The sequence below is a fragment of the Cynocephalus volans genome, chromosome 5, assembly GCF_027409185.1.
Source record: "Cynocephalus volans isolate mCynVol1 chromosome 5, mCynVol1.pri, whole genome shotgun sequence".
NCBI classification, from domain to species: domain Eukaryota; kingdom Metazoa; phylum Chordata; class Mammalia; order Dermoptera; family Cynocephalidae; genus Cynocephalus; species Cynocephalus volans.
The window spans coordinates 8,591,037-8,604,935 of NC_084464.1; the positions used below are offsets into that span (position 1 = coordinate 8,591,037).

At 44.6% G+C, this 13,899-nt stretch overlaps 1 pseudogene; it reads right to left on the minus strand.

The window, feature by feature from the left end:
• Positions 1-9,742: 9,742 nt before the first annotated feature.
• Positions 9,743-11,317, minus strand: LOC134378261 (dead end protein homolog 1-like; annotated as a pseudogene).
• Between the last annotated feature and the right edge of the window lie 2,582 nt (positions 11,318-13,899).

A 13,899-nucleotide genomic window follows, 5' to 3' on the forward strand; every position in this document is an offset into this window, starting at 1 on the left:
ATAAAGCCACTGATCCAAATCCTGAGGAGCCTCCTCTCATGACCTGATCTCCTCCTCACACCGTCACTCTGGGTGGTTTGAATTTCAACATATGAACTTAGGAAGATACAAACATTCAGACCATAGCACTGACCACATGTATTGTTTTTTTCTAAACTACTTGTTTATATCCTATTATTTATTTATTTGTTCTTCACTTTTTTATTGATTGATGTGAGCTCTTTAGCAGTTTTGAAAACTATCTCTAGGTCTGTTATTTTCCTTGCAAATTGGGTTAAGCTTTCCCAGTGTGTATAAAGAAATTATAATTATTCTTCCTTTTTGAATTTGAGGCTTTGTAAATTTCTTCAAAATATGCCAGGAATTAAAAAAAATTTACCTCCTATTAGGCTTTTTCTAATCATCCACCTAAAATAGTTAGCATCTTTCTCAATATACAGATAAGAAAGTTGAAGGTCAGAGAGGGTAAATAATAGGCCCGAGGCCAAGCAGCTTGTAGGTAGTGCAAACTGGAGCCAGAATTTAAGCTCAACGTCATCTGACTCCAAAGCCAGTATCGATGTATTATCCTGTCCCATCCTAGCCTCATCACCTCCCATGGATAGAAATATAGTATTTTAGGGTTGAAAGAGATTTTCTATGCAAGGTCTTAAAAGATAGATCTGAAAGGACATATAGATTCCTGGTAGTAGATATTTGAAGCTTATCAGTTTCACCAACAGTTACTTCTACTAGAGAAATTCGCCGAACTATTTTACTATGATGTATAGAATCTCTGATATTTACTACTTTTGCATGCATTAATGCCCTCTCATTTTTAATACCCCTTCCAGATGATAAACATTATTATGTGCAATTATTATTATTTGCATTAGGAAGGCTAAGATTTCTAGCTAGAATTAATAATTAATCCCCATCAGTATAGTTATTTATTATTCAGAACATTATGTGGCAGCAGAACCATGACTATCAGTAATTAAGAGTTTCTATGAAATTCTTTTCGAATAAATTTTCAGATTCAGGAAAAACAAAAGGCTGATTAATGGCATATTCCTGCTAAATGTCAGGAAAACAAAACAAATGCTCTCTGTCAGTAAATCAAAATTACTGGTAGTCCTAGAAGAATGCATAATCAAAAGAGTTAGTAACGTAATGTTAACTAATTCTTTATATTTGAATTATTTAAGATAAATTATTAATCTTTGCTGACCATGGAAATTATATTATTTGAGTTGAAAGGTTGAAGTTTAAGGGTTCTACTCAGCAGGTCTAATTTATGTTCCCATAATTTAATAGTTGATGGCTGATTATGGATGAGCATGTCATAACACTGTATTATCTCTTTTTTTTTAAATAAAATTATATAAGGTTTTGCTTAGCAAGGAAAAGGCAATTTATATGTAGTGTTGTTACTCATCGCACAGCCGTTCTAATGACTTTCCTTTAAACAGAATACAGTTTTTTGGTTAATATATGTAGATGATTATGACATATAAATTTACTGTATTATTACTCCATTCAATGAATATCTATCAAGCCCCTAAACACTGAGCAAAACGTTGAAGGGTATTTGGGATAATAAAGACATTGTTCTTGCTCTTGAGTGGGAGATGGGCTGGATGGTGAGCCGAGTTGCTTAGAACTGGGTGTTATAACATGAAGGTCAATGGTTCAGATTTCCCAGATCCCTGTACTGGCCAGCTGCCAAAAAAAAAATAATAATAATAATAAAAATAAAAGAGATGGGAGAGAGCTATTATAACCCCGAAGTTAGTTGTCCCTCTATCATCTTGCTCAGCACCACCGCTAATATTAATCTGTCTTTCTCCTCACTACCCAGATTCAGAACTCAGCATCTTCTTTCACTGTCCATACAGAAACAACTTTCACAAAACTACTGTGAAAAATGTCGACATTGTTGATGATTTCAGAAGACACTAAAGAGTAATGGTTAAGAGCATGGTTTAAATCCTGGCTCTGTAGCTTCCCGGCTATGAGTTGCTGGGTAAGCAATTTAGATCCTGTGCCTTAGCTTCCCCATCTATAAAGCAGGGGTAATAATAGTACTTACAGGGTGTGGTAAGGATTAAACAAGTTAATGTGTGTACAGTTCCTTCTGTAAGTGAGTACTGTAGAAAGAAACATAGTTATAATTTTTAAAGGGTTGGCAATGAAAAGGGTTTTCATTACATACCACATAGGTAGAAAAACAACTCTAAAATTCCAATTAGATGTTTCTGTGCTCTCCAGAAGTCTCCTCTCTATCGCCTGGCATCAGAGTTGCGTTAGGATTGGGGATAAGTCCTCTAGTTTATTCTCTCATATAAGCCTAGTCTCCCAGGAGTAGATTAATGAGTTAGAGGGGCCTATAGATCACCTAAAGGGAAATTCAAATACAGGTCAAAGGATAGGTAAAGAGGCCACGACTAAATATATAAATGTGGTAATAATTTGTGTGGAAAAATTGGAGAAATCTCAACAGTGACAGCGAAGAGTAAGGATGAGCAGGCAAAAGGAGACGAGGCTGGGAAAAACCTCTAAAGATAACCAAATTATTAAAATTTTAAACATGAAATGTGTACTTCCAACATAAGATGCCAGACTAAGCACACTCTATTTAAGAAAGTTCATTAAAATTATAGTAAAAGATGTAAACCTACAACAATGGAAAGAAAGTGTGGTGGGTATCAGAGGATGCAGAAGGCAAACTCTTGAAAAAGTGCTGACAAGTGCAGCTGAGCTTAAAATCCTCATGGAGAGGCTGCAGCAGAGGAGAGAGAAGCTAGACTGACCAGCAGACCCTGGGGACATGCTGGGTTCCTGACCATCAGGCCAGATGCGTTAGACAGTAGGTTGGAAAAAGTAGGGCTGAAAGTCGGAAGTAATTATAGGTTCTATATGAAACTTTTGACAATGGATCCCAGAGGACAGTGGAGCATTCCTTCACAGTTGAGGGAAAATGCCATTAACCTAAAATTCTATACCTAAAACATTATTCCCTGTTAGAATTGAATATAGACATTTTGTAAACATGCCATGGGTGAAAAAGTTTGTTTCTCGCATACCTTTTCTAAAGGAATTATTTGAGGATGTGTTCCAAGAAAGCAAAGAACTAAACTAGGATAGAGTAAACTACGGGATTCAGAAGACAGTGTAACCAACTCAGGGGGGCAGTAGAAAGAAGCTCTAGTGTGAGCGTGAGGCAACAGGGCCCGTGGGGAGACTGGACAGGAGAAGAAGGCTGAAGGGATGGCCTGAGACCAGATGGTGTGAGAGAATGCTGGAAGAACGGAAGGATAAGCAAATGGCAGAGTGCGCAGAGGATGAGAGGAGTGATGAGGAACTCCAGGTCAAAATGAAAACCAGAGCAAGAACATCATGGCCTGAATATGAAGCAAATGTACTAGGATGCCTCATAAAGATGAATAAACTGGGTCCAAACAATAGATAGAATGTGCAAGTAGCTGGAAGATAAAGGAAAACATTCACACATGGAAGAGTAAAATATTTATATAATAAATTCATGGCGCAAAAGTATAGCATCTTGGTCCATTTTGTGTTGCTGTATCAGAATACCACAGACCGGGTAATTTACAATGAACAGAAAATTATTCAGCTCATAGTTCTGGAGGCTGGAAAGTCCAAGAGCATGGAGTTGAAGAACACTACTTGGCACAACAATGATCAATATTTACACCATCAAACGATGTAAATATTATTAGTTGGTTCTTTAACTTATGGAATCAACCTGTATACAAACACTGAAAACTTTATTTAGGCATGTAAAAAATTTAAAAGTTCTGAACCCTGACAGTATAAAAGTAAGGATTTGGCTACAACATTGAGAAGTGGAGGGAAGGATATAGATGACAAGATAGTTACTTTACAGAGGGGGCAATAAAGGAAACTAATAGAAGGGCCAATATTATTGATGCAGATCTGCTAGCGAGGGAGGGAAGAAGAGAAAGCATTACAGATAAACTAGATCATCATCAAGCAGTGATGGAGTCAACAGATAAAAGCCGAAGCTGAATATTCAAAAAGAGCTGTATAAATGTAATAGAGGCTTCTAGTTAACTATTTAATATTCATCCTCCTTTTTATACAATAAAAATGAATCAGGGCACTTGGCCACCTAGCAAAAACTACATTTTCCTTGCAGTTAGGTATGGCCAACAAGGATGGGAGCTGAAGAAAAGTGTTCGAACTTCAGATCAGGTCCTTAAAATATGAAAAGCATGGCGCTTGCTCTACCTCCCTAGGCTGGAATGCAGCTGAGGCAGAGAGTCTGTTAAGCACGTGGAAAAGGTCCACCTCTCACAGAGGCCAGAGCAGCAAGACAGAAGGAGCCCGGGTCCCAGCACTATCAGTGTGCTCTAAATTGCCCACTAGGGCTATGTGAGAGGAAAATAGCTTCTGCCATGCTAACACCACTATATTTGGGGGGTTGGTGTTAGAATAGCCTGACTTGTATCTGACTCCTACGAGTAATTATCTGGAGACATAAAGGTAAACATGCAAGATTTAAAACAGAAATGATTGAAAGTTTTATTCTGGAAACTAGAATCAGGTGGTGTAGCAGTTGAATAGAAGATGAACATTGCTTTTCATTATAAAGCTATGTTATTTAATTTTTAAGCATGTGCTTGCACGATTTTGATGAAATGAAAGGTCATTTGTTAATTAGAAGAAGATAGGACATATACAGTAGCAAAATGAAAATAGCCCATTCTTTCACCACTGTGAGAAAACAACTTGGTGATTTACTTTAAGCTACTTTTCTACACACATTTTTTCTTTGTTTGATTGAAAGTCTACATTTGACATTTAAATTTTTTACCTACATTATTGTACATGTGTTATTTTATTTATTTACTTATTTTTTTGGTGGCTGGCCAGTGTAGGTATTGAACCCTGGCCCTTGGTGTTATCAGTACCATGCTCAAGCCAACTGAGCTAACCAGACAGCCCCCATATATATTATTTCAAGTGAACTCCGGCTCCTGTGTGGAGATTGGACTCTAGGAGGCAAGATGAAAAGGGACATGACCATTTAGGAAGTTATTGTAGCTGTCCTGGCAGGAATTAATGGTGGCTTGTACTTGGATAATAATAATAATAGAAATGATGAAGGAGTTAGGATTCTGGATACAGTTTGAAGTTCGGTGCCAAAAGAGTTTGTGCGTGGATAGCAGGTGGGGCATGAGGAAAGGGAAGAGCTATTGGGTGACTGGGAAGGGAATGATGCTAAATAGTAAGGGAGGAATAGATTTCAGGTAGGAAATCAAGAATTCTGTTTTAGATACATTAAGTGTCAAATACCTATTACACATCTAAGTGAAAATATTGAGTATCAGTTGTATATAATAAATCTAAGCTCAAGAGCTTAGAATTTGACGCGTACACACACACACACACACACACACACACACACACAATACAGAATATATATATTTCAAAGATCCTCGGTTTATTAAAAAAGATCCTATATATGTATAAATGTACGTTTATTTTTTATTTTATTTTTTTCCCCAAAGATTCATACCAGGTCGTTCACCTTTTGGGAACATCCTAAAAGCCATTAATTCTCCTCTGGACTGGAACACCTACACAAGGTTTTCTTAGCCAGACTCAGAAAAACGCCTCTTTCCCTCATTTCCCTGCACTCACATTAGGCGACAGGTAGTTTTTTTTTTTTTTTTTTTTTTTTTTCATTTTCTTTTTTGTGACCGGTAAGGGGATCGCAACCCTTGCCTTGGTGTCGCACGCACCGCGCTCAGCCAGTGAGCGCACCGACCATCCGCATATAGGATTCGAACCCGCGGCTCGAGCGCCACCGCGCTCCCAGTCGCTGCTCTCTCCGGAGCGGGCCACGGGCCGACCCAAGCAAGCAGGTAGTTTAAATCACGTAGTAAAAGAGGGTGGAGTCAAAACGCTGTGATCCACAAGAACAAATGGGACCTCAAGTCGGTTCACCGTTGGCAAACGGGGGGGTTTAAATAACTCAATGAAGAAAAAGCAAGTTCTCAAAAAGAGGCCGACCCCCGACTCGGTGGGAAGTCGCCCGAAGGCAGGGGGAGGGGCCTGCGCCCGCCCCGCCCCTCTCCTGGGGACGCGCGACGTTTACACTCCTGACAGCGCCGGCGGCGGAGGAGGAGCGGGAGCCGTTGGAGGAGGAGCGGGAGCCGTTGGAGGAGGAGCGGGAGCCGTTGGAGGAGGAGCGGGAGCCGTTGGAGGAGGAGCGGAGCCGTTGGAGGAGGAGCGGGAGCCGCTGGAGGAGGAGCGGGAGCCGCTGGAGGAGGAGCGGGAGCCGCTGGAGGAGGAGCGGGAGCCGTTGGAGGACGCGCGCGCCTCGTTGTCGCTGGGTGGGTGCCCGCGCCTGCAGCGTCCGCCGGACGGCGCGGCGGAAGGTGGCCGATCGGCTCCCGGCCTCGCTGCCCAGCCCAGCCCCCGGCCCAGCGGGCCTTTCCGCCGCCGCGCCTGGCCGAACCGCCCGCCCGTTCCGGCTCCGTCGCGGGCGGGAGAACGGAAAACTCCCAACTTCCTGGTGAGTCGCTGCCGCCGGGGGCGCGGGCGCCTGGGCCGACTGGCCCCTGCCGGGCGGGGCTGCTTGCGGGAGTCGGGCCGGGAGACGGAGGTCGGGACCCCGCAGGGCGGCCTCCAGGATCCCCGCGCCCGGGGGATGTGGGGCGGGGCGCGCCGAGCTCGGGCCGGCTGAGGGATCGGGTCTGATCGTTGGCAGTGGTTGGCGCGGGCGGCAGGAACCTCATGCCGGGTACCGATTCTGTCGCCCCGAGCCGGTCGTGGGCGCCGTGGCGGTGGCAACAGGTCCTTGCTGTCAGGACCCGAGGAACTTCAGTGAAGTCCCGCCCTCGGCGGATGCTGATTGGTGGCCTGTGGTATTTATCCTCGTGGATTGGTTGAGTCCATCTGTCAGGATTCGGCAGCAGCCCGACTTAGAAAAGTGAAGTTCACTGGGAGAGAGAGAGAGTGGTGGCAGCCGGGGACATAGAGGAGGATCTGAAGTGGCTGGAGAAGTACAGGGAGGGTGACAGACCTTCTGGACAATGACCTTTAGAGAGACTCGGGATTAGAAAATGTCAGAGAGAGGAATTGATTGGGAGTTAATGGCGAACATCCGGTGCTGATGGGGTCAATGGAAAAGAAATAAATGGAACTTGAGGCCAAAGTCAGGGAGAGGAAGGGGACCCAAAGGAAAAAGAAAAGTAAGACCACGTGGCTTCAGAGAAGCGTTAGGCAGCGAACACAAGCTAGAGGATGCGGCAGTGAGGTCTTAGAACTCCCGTTGCCTCTCTTTTATGCTATAGACTTTGGGAAACGTATCAATAAATGAATCCTGTTCTCCCATAGCTGTAGTCCTTGTTAGGTATAAATACTAAAAATATCTAGGATCCTGCCGTTCTCTGCACGGGTGGCCCAGAGCCCACGTCAGAAACTCCAGAGGCCTCTGTCCCTGCTCCTTCCCAACGGTGGCCTGTGCTGCTGGTCTGTGCACCTCTGGTCTGGAAGGCAGCTGACTGCAGGGCTGTGCTTGCAGCTTGGATGTGAGAGCTGTGGTGTTCACGTGGAAACCCAAGAGGATCTTTGACTTGTGGAGTGGAGCCAGGGTGGGAAGAGAAGGGGAGATCGTGTGCGGGCTGTGGTCCTCACAGTATGGCACAGCCTGGAACTGCAGGGTGTCTAAAACTTCTAAACTTGAAACTGACTTTCCAGGTAATTAGGAAGGAAAGTTGTAGGACTGAGCAGGACTGAAGCCATGTTGGGAACTAAAACTCCATGGGTTCTAAAAGATTTGAATAGGACACGGATTTTTTTTTTTCCCGCCTTGGACTTCGTTTCTCTGAGTTCTCTCTTTCCCCATGGTTATTTGATATTTTGAACCTCGGTTATGGGGCAAGATGACATTATTTACATGGACGTGAAGCTGTTCTCCGGTCGACCTGGAGCTGGAGAATTGCATGTGCTATCCAAGGAAGACTCACTAAAGCTATGCTGAATCCATCCCTCCAACAGGACCCTGAGATAACAGCAAGGACGGGAGCAGAAACCAGAGGGAGGCTGGCTGAGACTGCACCTGGTTCCTTGCACGTGCCCCTCCCTCCTGCTTTTCATTTTTCATACTCCATTCCCTCCGCTCCCCCTTAAAGTCCCCTGAAACCCTAAAGTGGTAGACAGTTCTAGTCTGTCTCCTTAGACATCTGATAATGAACTTCCTGCCTCGCACCAACATTTGGGACTCACCAGTCTTTTGTTTCTGATTGGTGAGCAAGCGGTGGGACCTGGATGCCAGTAACATACTTGTAAAGGTAGGAGGATAGGACATATTTGATTGAACTATTTGCAGCTCAAGATGGGGCTTATAGGACTTGAGCTTGTGTTAGTTGATTGGGAGAGGGTTCAAGGAAGGGGTGGTTTTGTTCTAGACTGAATGCTGTCAAAAAGCAAGAGCAATTCTATGATTATCTTCATTTTTACTTAGAAGCAGGCCAAATAGTGCAAGAAAGGGAGACATCTGGCCATTTTGTGGTTTGGACAAAGTTCTTGTTTTTGTCTGTTCTTAGACAATTACAGAACGGTCTTGGTTTTTGTCTTGCTCCAGAAAGGTAAAAGAGAGAGTGTTCTGGGACATGGTTTATGTTCAGTAGGAGAACTCCATGGCCTGGCTCAGCTATGGTGGTCAGGGGCTGCTTTTTTCTTTCTCAAATTTCACATTATATTCACTTGTTTTGTTACTTTTTTTCTTTCTTTCTTTTTTTTAAAAGATGATCGGTAAGGGGATCTGAACCCTTGACTTTGTGCTGTCAGCACCACACTCTCCCGACTGAGCCACAGGCTGGCCCTTGTTTTGTTTCTTTTAATCAAATATCTTCTGTGTTAGTTCATTCCTGTTGCTTATAACAAAATGCTTGAAAGTGGGTGATTTGTAAAGAAAACAAAATCTATTGCTTACAGTTTCTGAGGCTGGGAAGTCCAAAGTCCATCTGGTGGTGGTGACAGTGACCCTGGGGTCTCACATTGCAAGATGGTGGAAGCTGAGAGAGCAAGACAGAGAAAGACAGGCCCTCCTCTTCTTTTAAAGTCCTGAGAACCACACCCCTGTCCACGATTTTTATTCCATTTGCTCCTGCATGGTCCTACAATCCAATCACCTCATCAAGGCTCCACCTTTCAGCTACCATAATAGTCCCACCCTCTTAACAGTCACAGTGGGGGCTAAGTTTCTTTCTTTCTTTTTTTTTTTTTTACACCAACCAGGGGTTTAATATAAATACAAGCAGCATAGAGAAACTCAAAACTATACATAAGCCAAACCCAGATGCCAAGAAGTGGGGATGAAGGCAGGATTTCTGACCCTTTGGTTCAGCCGGCCCCGCAAATAAAATCCAACCAAAAGAAATCAAGAAAATAACCATGATTCCTACTGAGCTGTGGGAGAAAGAGGGGTGACAGGACAAAGGTAGGTTTGGGTGTCACCATGGGGTCAGGTCTGACCCTGGGCTGGGAGGGGGAGGGCAAGGTCCTTCACCACCACATAAGCCAAACCCGAGCCACCCAGGTGCTATGAGGCCCTGCCTGAGCAGGGAGGCTGTGTCACACATGCGGCAGGACCCCGCCCCTCCCCCAATGGGATCAGACAGTGGCCACCCAGGCCTGCTGGGCTGGAGACTGACACAGGCTCTTCCTCCTTGTTTAGGCTGCCTGTGGTGAGAGGACGGGGTCACTACTTAAGGATGGCACCTGGCTCAGCCCCAGCAGACCACAAGAAGCCGGACCCAGACTCACTCAGTGCCTCCAGCAGCTGTGCGGACGCAGCATCCTTGGCTACGTCATGCCCGTCATGCCCATCTGGGGCAAGCACAACCCAGATAAGACCGCTGAAAGGCACCGGATAACCAGGGATCACCACCTGGTACCGGAAGTGGTGCCAGCCAGCAGGTCCTGTGCCCAAACACTTGGTGAGGAACACCGGGCTGCCCAGCCTCATTTGTAGGCACAGTAGCTGGAGGGCAGCCCAAGCCCCTTGGGACCCTAGCCTGTCCCTAGCCAAGGCCAATCAGCTGCCCTGCGGCTGTAGGCAACGCAGTGAGGGACCCGCAAGCTGTTGGCGGAGTCCCTGCTTCGGGTCTGGCTTGAGCCACTCCACAGCCACCTGCCCTCCACAGAGGCTGACATCCCTCCCACCAGGGCATTTGGGGCCATGGCCGCCTGTGGCGGGTGCGCTGCGAGCGGAACTTGAGCAGCGCGATCTGCGCGGGCGCCGCCAGGGCTGGGCAGCGGCAGCGCCTCCTGCAGGCCGGGCCCGGAGGCTGCAGCGCGAGCAGCAGCGGCTGCGGCTCCCGTCGGCGGCGACCGGTCCACGCGCAGCTCGCTCTTCTCGCCGCAGCGGGCGGCTGTGCAGCGGGGCCATGGCGGCCTGCGCGCCGCGCCGCGAGCAGCAGCGGGCGTCGGGAAGCCGCGGTTCAGGCCGCCGAAGGTCATCGGGAGGTGGATCTCATAGGCGGCCCGCGCGCTGCCACAGTGGGATCCCCTGGTGCTCGGAGACGTCCTGGGGCAGCCGCCCGAGAACACCTCCCAGCCGGCCGGCGGCAGGCTGCCCACCCGGCCTGGGGCTGACCCGCCGTCCTTCCTCTGCCCCTCCACCTGCACCAGGCGGACGCCCGTCTCCCTGACCCGCGCCTCCAACGCTGCCTCGTTCTCTGGATTCACCTGCTCACCCCGGAGCTCACACGCCGGCTTGGACTCGTAAGTTTCTACTACAGAAAACCTGGGGATACAAGTCAAGCCTCAATGAGTTTGGGGGGACACAATTCAATCCATTACGCTTTCCCCCTACTTTAAAAAAAAATGATTTTTTGAAAAACAGGTCAGTTGTCTTATTAAAAAAAATGTCATATTCTGGAGCAATCTGATTATTCCTTTGTGATGGCATTTAACTTGTTCCAATGAGCTGAACATAGGTCTAACGGCTTAGAATGGTTAAATAAAACTTTTTTCTGGCAAGAATACTTTCTGGACGATGTCAGGAGGTGAATACATCCTGGCAAGAGGTATGGAATACAATAGTAGATTGCCTCAGTGCTAGTGATGTTAAATTTGTCTAATTTATTATTATTTGTTAGTGATGTTAAATTTCATAACCTGGTTAAAGTTGAAAGCAAACTTCTTCATTATAAAGGATGGTCAGTGAGCCAGCCATTTGTCTGTGGGTACTTTGGTGCTATGCAAGTATCTGCTTCCCAAGACCCTCTTTCCAGCTTCAATTATCAAAACCTAAGTCGATGACTTTATTGTTCATTCTACATTTATTAGATGGCACTTTTTTCTTTTTTTCTTTTTTGGCTGGCCAGTACCGGGATGTGAACCCATGAACTTGGTGTTACAAGGCTGTGCTCCAAACAACTGAGCTAACCAGCCAGCCCCCTACGTGTCATTTTTCTATAAGCAATTTTCTCTTCTCATCTGGAGATAAACTGCAGTTCCTCCTAAAACAGGGCATACTTCATCATTTTCCCTTTCAATGTTGAATTTATTATGTTTCTTAAATGTTTCTTTTCTTTTCCTTTTTTCAATGCTGGATTTTAAAGTAAGAATTAGCCATATTAGTCATCTCAAATCATGACAAATCAGTGTTTTGCCCCCTTTGTTTCCAGTATCATTAAGGATTCATGGATTTTTTTTTTCAATGTTTTATAAAAAGTTATTACTATCCTTTCTTCATGATGCTCAAATTGTCCCAAATTTGGGCAGTGGGAACTCCTTCAAGTTGGCTATGTAACTGCAGACAAGAGACTTAAGTCTATGACTTGACAGAATCCATCTTTTAGGGTCACGGGTCAGATCCAGCCTCCTGCCTGTTCTGGTAAATACAGTTTCCTTAGAACACAGCCATGCCCACTTCATTCACATATTTTCTCTGGCTGCTTTTTACACTATAAAGGCAACAGAAACCACATGGACCCAAAATCCTAAAACATTTTCTATGGGGCCTTTTACAGTAAAAGCTTGCCAACCCCTATTTTAGAGGCAATTGATAACATGATATTCTGTGCAAAGGGCTGTTTGTCAGATTACTCTTGTTATTTAATAATTTAAACTATTTTAAATTTATTTTTCTAATTGTTGCTTAGATAGAGAAATACATTTGATTTTTGTATAGATTTTGTAGCCAGTGAATTTCTTAACTTATTTATTAATTCTAATAATCTATCTGTTGATTTTTTTTGGATATTATATGATTATGTTTTATACATATAATTTTATTTTTTCCCTTCTAATCCTTATACCTTTTACTTTTTATTTATTGCCCTAGCTAGAACCACCAGTACACGTGAAATAGAAGTGCTGAAAACCAGTATCCCGTCTCTTTCATAATATCAGGTAGAAAATTTTAATTACTTTAAGTACAAAACTTTCAGGGAAATACCTTCATATATTAGAAGGATACTTAATTCTTGGAAATATTTTCTCTTTAAATATTTTTCTGGGGCTGGCCAGTTGGCTCAGTTAGTTAGACCATTCTGTTGCTAACACCAAGGTTAAGAGTTCGGACCCCAATACGTGCCAGCTGCCAAAACAGAAACAAAAACCAACTTTTTGGAGTATAAAATTATGTGTTTTATTATAATATCATCTTTTTTACTTAATATATTCTAAGCATTGTCATTAAGTATTATGTTGTTTTTCTTCTACAAGATTTTAATACCTACGTGGTATTCCGTCACAGGCTTAGTTAGACATTAATCCATTTCATCAATCTCCTATTGGAATTTTCTATTCTCTCCAAGTCTGTGACAAATTAACCACTTCCCTATTCTCTCTCTCTCTCTCTGCTTTTCCTGTGTCTGGTTACTACAGGGATCCCAACCCATGGTTTAGTTGGTGTTCTAAGACTGTGCTCTAACCAACTGAGCTAACTGGCCAGCCCTCCTGTTCTCTTTCACAATGACCACTTCTATTTATAGATACTCAGTATGTAGGAACGATTCTACGTGTCATCTGGACAACAAAGCTAAATGAGCCATCAAGAAGTGTACAGTTTGGTTAGAAAATGTTGACACACAGGGAATAGGAAGGGCAAGGGCAGAGGAAGGGTGGGATTGGCACCTTTTGGAACAGAGAGGAGCTGGGAGGAGTGTAATGTGACCTGTCCTGTCAGGGACAGGTCACCCGGGTTTGAAGACCAGGGTAAGGATTTGGGAGTTTATCCCAAGAGCAATTGAGAATTGGGGGGATGGCATGACACAACTGGCATTTTAAAAAATGCCTCTTGTTGGCTCCTTTTTAATCTTCAGCTTTCTGTGACCCCTTAATTGATCTCTCAGCCAATGTCACCAGTTAGTCTTTGGCCACCCTACCCTCTCACCTCAAAATTAATCTGCACATAATGACACAGCCCAGGAAGACATACTTCTCGCATTAAATCATTAAAGAAGGTGTGGAAACTTACTGGAAGTTTCTCAGGAAGGAAGAGGAGAGGCTCACACTATACGTGGCAGCCAAAACTGAATCTTTGAATGTTCTCCCCCAACCCCTGCCCCAAAGCTCCACTACATACATCAGTGGCCTCAAATCATTTTTTTCTCACCCAAAACTGAAAACGTCCACCTTTCTCCTTACCCCGCCCCTCTTATCCCCAGCCTCAGTTCTTGCCTTCTGTATCCCTGCAGCCCTTTATGTAGGAGGGATCTTGTCCTCTTGTCAATTTTCCCTGTTTTCAATGTTTGTCTGGGTGGGGGAGAAGGGGAGAGGAAGGTCCACAGAAAGGTGGACAAAGATGTGCTGGGAAGGATAGCCGTGATTCTTGGTTTGCTCTGGGCAATGGTTTATTTTGATTTTCAGTTAATATCTGGTGTGGCTATTCATCTTTTGAATTATAAA